Consider the following 8,642-nt stretch of genomic DNA (forward strand, 5'->3'; position numbering starts at 1 on the left):
GGTAGCGTGGCCGAGTGGTCTAAGGCGCTGGATTTAGGCTCCAGTCATTTCGATGGCGTGGGTTCGAATCCCACCGCTGCCAAAATATTTTGATTAAACGTCAGGTCTTAATTATCTCTACACTACACAGAACAATGTATTAGGAGTAGGGCTGTCAAACAATATACAAAACATTTAAGAGTTAGTTGCAGGATTTGCTGTGATTAATCACAATTCATTTTCTCAAATTGAACTGTAAATTAAGATTTTTTTTATACAAAAAGCATTACAAGAATATTGAAGTCTAAATTGATAAAGCACACCTTGATAAGGCACACACATCCAAATATCAACTTGTTTTGACATCGCATTGTTGTTTTCATCGCTTATGTATTTTGGATGCTTTCAGTGTATTTTGAACGCTTTCAGACAATACGATTAAAACAAATGAGTGCACTAAAATTGACTACAGCTCAGTGTTCAACACCATAGTTTCCTCAAAGCTCATCACTAAGCTAAGGACCCTGGGACTAAACACTGCAACTGAATCCTGGACTTCCTGATGTGGCGCCCCAAGGTGGTAAGGGTAGGCAACAACCCATATGCCACGCTAATCCTCAACACTGTGGCCCCTCAGGGGTGTGTACTTAGTCCCCTCCTGTACTCCCTGTTCACCAACGACTGCATGGCCGAACACGACTCCAACATCATCATTAAGTTTCCTGACGACACAACAGTGGTAGTCCTGATCACCGACAACAACGAGACAGCCTATAGGGAGGAGGTCAGAGACCAGGCAGTGTGGTGCCAGGAAAAACAACCTTTCCCTCAATGTGAGCAAGACAAAGGAGCTGATCGTGGACTATATGAAAAGGAGGGCCGAACAGACCCCATTACTATCGACGGGGCTGTAGTGGAGAAGGTTGAGAGTTTCAAGTTCCTTGGTGTCCACATCACCAACTAACTATCATGGTCCAAACACATCAAGACAGTTGTGAAGAGGGTACGACAACACATTTTCAGGAGACTGAAAAGATTCGGCATGGGTCCCCAGATCCTCAAAAGGTTTGGTTGCATCACCACATTTTTTAAATTTAACCTTTATTTGACTAGGCAAGTCAGTTAAGAACAAATTATTACTTACAATGACGGCCTACCAAAAGGCCTCCTGCTGGGACGGGGGCTGGGATGAAAATATATATTTTTTTTATAGGACAAAACACATCACAACAAGAGAGACAACACTACATGAAGAGAGACCTAAGACAACACAGCATGGTAATAACACAACATGACAACAACATGGTAGCAACACAACATGGCAGCAGCACAACATGGTAGCAGCACAAAACATGGTACAAACATTTATTGGGAACAGACAGCAGCAAGAAGGTAGAGACAACAATGCATCACGGAGAGTAGCCACAACTGTCAGTAAGAGTGTCCATGATTGAGTCTTTGAATGAAGAGATTGAGATTTTAAAAAACTGTCCAGTTTGAGTGTTTGTTGCAGCTCGTTCCAGTCACTAGCTGCAGCGAACTGAAAAGACGAGCGACCCAGGGATGTGTCTGCTCTGGGGAGAATGTGACAGGTAGAACGGATGTTGTATGTGGAGGATGAGGGCTGCAGTAGATATCTCAGATTGGGGGAATGAGGCCGAAGCGGGTTTTATAAATAAGCATCAACCGGTGGGTCTTGCGATGGGTATTCAGAGATGTGTCGGTACCGGTACCCCCTGTATATAGCCTCGTTATTGTATACAGGCTCATTACTTTTTTACTTTAGTTTATTTAGTAAATCTTTTCTTAAATCTTTCTTGAACTGCATTGTTGGTTAAGGGCTTGTAAAGTAAGCACTTCATGGTAAGGTCTACCACCTGTTGTATTCGGCCCATGTGACAAAAACAATTTGATTTGAACTCTGACAGCCCTAATTACGAGTTAGAAAACCTTGGTAATTCAGGTGAACTATAAAACATGTCTGTTTCATAGACTGGTGACTAGTGGTGAAACTACAATAGCCATGACAAAGACCTTTACTTTACTGCCATCTTGTGGTGTTGCATAGTCATTACAAAGAGGAGTCCACTCAAGGGCATTGTTGACAATTCCATAATTTATTAGTTAGAATGCTTACTGCTAAGAAATAAGTCTGTATCTGGAACATTATTTTGTGGTATTTAAATTTGTCGCAAATGGCTTCCAGTGAATCCCTCTAAATAAGAGATCCATGATCATGGCTGCCCAACCTGCAGCTTGCCATGGCTGGGTCACATCTACAGTTGAAGTCAGAAGTTTACATACACCTTAGTCAAATACATTTAAACACAGTTTTTCACAATTCCTGACATTTAATCCTCGTAAAAAATTCCCTGTCTTAGGTCAGTTAGTATCACCACTAGTTTAAGGATGTGAAATGTCAGAATAATAAGAGAGAGAATGATTTATTTCAGTTTTAATTTCTTTCATCACATTGCCAGTGGGTCAGAAGTTTACATATACTTAATTAGTATTTGGTAGCATTGCCTCTAAATTATTTAACTTGTTGCTCTTGAGCAGTGGTCTCCAACGGTCAATCAAATCAAATGTTATTTGTCACATGCGCCGAATACAACAGACCTTACAGTGAAATGCTTGCTTACAAGCCCTTAACCAACAATGCAGTTAAGAAAATACAAAAAAAAGTCAGAAACAAAAGTAACAAATAATAAAAGAGCAGCAGTAACATAACAATAGTGAGGCTATATACAGGGGATACCGGTACAGAGTCAATGTGCAGGGGCACTGGTTATTAAAGTGATTATGCATGGACAATAACAGAGAGTAGCAGCAGTGTGTGGGGGGGTCAATGCAAATAATCTGGGTAGCCATTTGATTAGATGTTCAGGAGTCTTATGACTTGGGGGTAGAAGCTGTTTAGAAACCTCTTGGACCAAGACTTGGCGCTCCGGTACCGCATGCCGTGCGGTACCAAGGGAACAGTATATGACTAGGGTGGCTATTTTTAGGGCCTTCCTCTGACACTGGTATAGAGGGGCTGGATGGCAGGAAGCTTGGCCCGGGTGATGTACTGGGCCGTGCGCACTACCCTCTGTAGTGCCTTGTGGTCGAAGGCCGAGCAGTTGCCATACCAGGCAGTGATGCAACCCATCAGGATGCTCTCGATGGTGCAGCTATAGAACCTTTTGACGATTTGAGGACCCATGCCAAAGCTTTTCAGTCTGCTTAGGGGGAATAGGTTTTGTCGTGCCCTCTTCTACTGTCTTGGTGTGCTTGGACCATGATAGTTTGTTGGTGATGTGGACGCCAAGGAATTTGAAGCTTTCAACCTGATCAGTCCTTCTCCTGTAGTCCACTATCATCTCCTTTGTCTTGATCACGTTGAGGGAGAGGTTGTTGTCCTTGCACCACACGTCCAGGTCTCTGACCTCCTCCCTATAGGCTGCCTTGTCGGTGATCAGGCCTACCTTTGTTGTGTCATCGGCAAATTTAATGATGGTGTTGGAGTCGTGCCTGGCGGTGCAGTCATGAGTGAACGGGGAATACAGGAGCACGCACACCTGAGGGGACCCCGTGTTAAGGATCAGCGTGGTGGATGTGTTGTTACCTACCCTTACCACCTGGGGGCGGCCCGTCAGTAAGTCCAGGAGCCAGTTGCAGATGGAGGTGTTTAGTCCCAGGGTCCTTAGCTTAGTGATGAGCTTTGAGGGCACTATGGTGTTGAACACTGAGCTGTAGTCAATGAATAGCATTTTTACATAGGTGTTACTTTTGTCCAGGTGTGAAAGGGCAGTGTGGAGTGCAATAGAGATTGCATCATCTGTGGATCTGTTGGGGCGGTATGCAAATATCAAATCAAATGTATTTATATAGCCCTTCTTACATCAGCTGATATCTTAAAGTGCTGTACAGAAACCCAGCCTAAAACCCTAAACAGCAAGCAATGCAGGTGTAGAAGCACGGTGGCTAGGAAAAACTCCCTAGAAAGGCCAAAACCTAGGAAGAAACCTAGAGAGGAACCAGGCTATGATGGGTGGCCAGTCCTCTTCTGGCTGTGCCGGGTGGAGATTATAACAGAACATGGCCAAGATATTCAAATGTTCATAAATGACCAGCATGGTCAAATAATAATCACAGTAGTTGTCGAGGGTGCAGCAAGTCAGCACCTCAGGAGTAAATGTCAGTTGGCTTTTCATAGCCGATCATTGAGAGTATCTCTACCGCTCCTGCTGTCTCTAGAGAGTTGAAAACAGCAGGTCTGGGACAGGTAGCACGTCCGGTGAAAAGGTCAGGGTTCCATAACCGCAGGCAGAACAGTTGAAACTGGAGCAGCAGCACGGCCAGGTGGACTGGGGACAGCAAGGAAGTCCTGAGGCATGGTCCTATGGCTCAGGTCCCTTGAGAGAGAGAAATAAAGAGAGAATTAGAGAGAGCATACTTAAATTCACACAGGACACCGGATAAGACAGGAGAAGTACTCCAGATATAACAAACTGACCCTAGCCCCCCGACACAAACTACTGCAGCATAAATACTGGAGGCTGAGACAGGAGGGGTCAGGAGACACTTTGGCCCCATCCGATGATACCCCCGGACAGGGCCAAACAGGAAGGATATAACCCCACCCAATTTGCCAAAGCAAAGCCCCCACACCACTAGAGGGATATCTTCAACCACCAACTTACCATCCTGAGACGAGGCCGAGTATAGCCCACAAAGATCTCCGCCACGGCACAACCCAAGGGGGGGCGCCAACCCGGACAGGAAGATCACGTCAGTGACTCAACACACTCAAGTGACACACCCCTCCTAAGGACGGCATGAAAGAGCACCAGTAAGCCAGTGACTCAGCCCCTGTAATAGGGTTAGAGGCAGAGAATCCCAGTGGAGAGAGGGGAACCGGCCAGGCAGAGACAGCAAGGGCGGTTCGTTGCTCCAGAGCCTTTCCATTCACCTTCACACTCCTGGGCCAGACTACACTCAATCATATGACCCACTGAAGAGATGCGTCTTAAAGAAAAGACTTAAAGGTTGAGACAGAGTCTGTCTCTCACATGGGTAGGCAGACCGTTCCATAAAAATGGAGCTCTATAGGAGAAAGCCCTGCCTCCAGCTGTTTGCTTAGAAATTCTAGGGACAATTAGGAGGCCTGCGTCTTGTGACTGTAGCGTATTTAGCACTAACTGAAGTTTATTAAGTGTTTTATCCGGGTAGCCGGAAAGTAGAGCATTGCAGTAGTCTAACCATTTTTCTGCATAATTTTTGGACAGAAAGTTTCGGATTTTTGCAATGTTACGTAGATGGAAAAAAGCTGTCCTTGAAACAGTCTTGATATGTTCGTCAAAAGAGAGATCCGGGTCCAGAGTAACGCCGAGGTCCTTCACAGTTTTATTTGCGACGACTGTACAACCATCAAGATTAATTGTCAGATTCAACAGAAGATCTCTTTGTTTCTTTGGACCTAGAACAAGCATCTCTGTTTTGTCCGAGTTTAAAAGTAGAAAGTTTGCAGCCATCTGAAACACAGGCTTCTAGCGAGGGCAATTTTGGGGCTTCACCACGTTTCATTGAAATGTACAGCTGTGTGTCATCCACATAGCAGTGAAAGTTAACATTATGTTTTCGAATTACATCCCCAAGAGGTAAAATATATAGTGAAAACACAATAGTGGTCCTAAAACTTGAGGAACACCGAAATTTAGAGTTGATTTGTCAGAGGACAAACCATTCACAGAGACAAATTGATATCTTTCCGACAGATAAGATCTAAACCAGGCCAGAACTTGTCTGTGTAGACCAATTTGGGTTTCCAATCTCTCCAAAAGAATGTGGTGATCGATAGTATCAAAAGTAGCACTAAGGTCTAGGAGCACGAGGACAGATGCAGAGCTTCGGTCTGACACCATTAAAAGGTAATTTACCACCTTCACAAGTGCAGTCTTAGTGCTATGATGGGGTCTAAAACAAGACTGAAGCATTTCGTATACATTGTTTGTCTTCAGGAAGGCAGTGAGTTACTGTGCAACAGCTTTTTCTAACATTTTAAGAGGAATGGAAGATTCGATATAGGCCGATAGTTTTTTATATTTTCTGGATCAAGGTTTGGCTTTTTCAAGAGAGGCTTTATTACTGCCACTTTTAGTGAGTTTGGTACACATCCGGTGGATAGAGAGCCGTTTATTATGTTCAACATAGGAGGGCCAAACACAGGAAGCAGCTCTTTCAGTAGTTTAGTTGGAATAGGGTCCAGTATGCAGCTTGAAGGTTTAGAGGCCATGATTATTTCCATCATTGTGTCAAGAGATATAGTACTAAAACACTTGAGGGTCTCTCTTGATCCTAGGTCCTGGCAGATTTGTGCAGACTCAGGACAACTGAGCTTTGGAGGAATACGCAGATTTAAAGAGGAGTCCGTAATTTGCTTTCTAATGATCATGATCTTTTGCTCAAAGCAAAAGCAAAAAGCATTTCATGGCTACAAACGTGAGTGCTATGGGTCGGTAGTCATTTAGGCAGGTTACCTTCTTGTTTTTGGCCACAGGGATTATGGTGGTCTGCTTGAAACATGTTGGTATTACAGACTCAGACAGGGAGAGGTTGAAAAGGTCAGTGAAGACATGTACTGACATGGACGTGTACTGCGAGCTTGCACTCGCAGTACACGTCCATGTCAGTACATGTCTTCACTGACCTTTTCAACCTCTCCCTGTCTGAGTGCATGCTCGCAGTACACGTCCTGGTAATCCGTCTGGCCTTGTGAATATTGACCTGTTTAAAGGTCTTACTCACATCGGCTACGGAGAGCGTGATCACACAGTCGTCCGGAACAGCTGACGCTCTCATGCATGTTTCAGTGTTATTTGCCTCAAAGCGAGCATAGAAGTTATTTAGCTCGTCTGGTAGTCTCGTGTCACTGGGCAGCTCTCAGCTGTGCTTCCCTTTGTAGTCTGCAATAGTTTGCAAGCCCTGCCACATCCGACGAGCGTCAGAGCCGGTGAAGTACGATTCGATCTTAGTCCTGTATTGAAGCGTTGCCTGTTTGATGGTTTGTTGGAGGGCATAGCAGGATTTCTTATAAGCTTCCAGGTTAGAGTCCCACTCCTTGAAAGCGGCAGCTCTACCCTTTAGCTCAGTGCGGATGTTGCCTGTAATCCAGGGGTTCTGGTTGGGTAATGTACGTACAGTCACTATGGGGATGACATCATCAATGCACTTATTGATAAAGCCAGCGACTGACGTGGTGTACTCCTCAATGCCATCGGAAGAATCCCGGAACATATTCCAGTCTGTGCTAGCAAAACAGTCCTGTAGTTTATCATCTCCTTCATCTGACAAATTTTATTGACCAAGTTTTTGCTTATAAGCAGGAATCAGGAGGATAGTATTATGGTCAGATTTGCCAAATGGAGAGTGGAGGAGAGCTTTGTACGAGTCTGTGTGTGTGGAGTAAAAGTGGTCTAGAATAGTTTTTCTTCTCTGGTTGCACATTTAACATGCTGATAGAAATGAGGTTTCCCTGCATTAAAGTCCCCGGCCTTTAGGAGCGCCACCTCTGGATGAGCGTTTTCCTGTTTGCTTATGTCGGTGTACAGCTCATTGAGTGCGGTCTTAATGGTCTGTGGTCTTAATCGGTCTGTGGTGGTATGTAGACAGCTACGAAAAATACAGATGAAAACTCTCTAGGTAGATAGAGTATCTCATGATAAGCTGTAGACCACACACAGAAAAACCTTGAGACTTCTTTAGATATCGTGCACCAGCTGTTGTTTACAAATATACATAGACCGCCACCCCTTGTCTTATCAGAGGCTGCTGTTCTATCCTGCCGATACAGTGTATAACCTGCCATGTTATTAATGTCGTTGTTCAGCTACTACTCTGTGAAACATAAGATATTACAGTTTTTAATGTCCTGTTGGTAGCATATAGTTTGTGCTTTTAGTTCATCCCATTTATTTTCCAGTGATTGTACATTGCCTAACAGTATGGATGGCAAAGGCAGATTAGCCACTCGTCGCCTGATCCTCCCAAGGCACCCCAATCTCCTTCCGTGAAATCTCAGTCTCTTTCTTCTGTGAATGACGGGGATGAGGGCTTGTTCGGGTGTCTGGAGTAAATCCCTCCCGTCCGACTCATTAATGAAAAATTATTTGTCCAATTCAAGGTGAGTAATCGCTGTTCTGATGTCCAGAAGCTCTTTTCGGTTATAAGACATGGTAGCAGCAACATTATGTACAAAATAAGTTACAAACAATGCGAGAAAACAAACAAAATAGCACAGTTGGTTAAAAGATCATTCAAACAGGGCCATGTCAGTGCAATCAGATCACAGTTTCATATTAATGTATTATGCAGTGTGTGCGTATCATGCACTTCACTGCAGAATGTTTATTAGACTGTTTAACATACTTGTATTATTGTTCGGCCAGAGTTTTGAACAGTGAAAGATCATATAAGACTTGTAAAATAATCTGATCATAATGATGAGCACTTTCTCAAAAGTCAGATCTTCATAAGTGATTGTTATGCAACTCCATATGCTTGCTAAAACTCACCCATCATCTAATCTACTCAGATGACTGGCAGGCCTGAGTATTGGAAAGAAAATCAGAAATAACCAGTAGGTGGCGCCACAGACCATGCATTTCACTCCACAAGCCCAC

At 44.0% G+C, this 8,642-nt stretch overlaps 1 non-coding gene across 1 annotated transcript; it reads left to right on the plus strand.

Annotated features, from left to right (window-relative positions):
- trnal-uag lies at window positions 1-82 on the plus strand. The gene has a single exon. It is a non-coding gene; the product is annotated as a tRNA-Leu (tRNA).
- The last annotated feature ends 8,560 nt before the right edge of the window (window positions 83-8,642 follow it).

The sequence above is a fragment of the Oncorhynchus tshawytscha genome, linkage group LG25, assembly GCF_018296145.1.
Source record: "Oncorhynchus tshawytscha isolate Ot180627B linkage group LG25, Otsh_v2.0, whole genome shotgun sequence".
NCBI classification, from domain to species: Eukaryota; Metazoa; Chordata; class Actinopteri; order Salmoniformes; family Salmonidae; genus Oncorhynchus; species Oncorhynchus tshawytscha.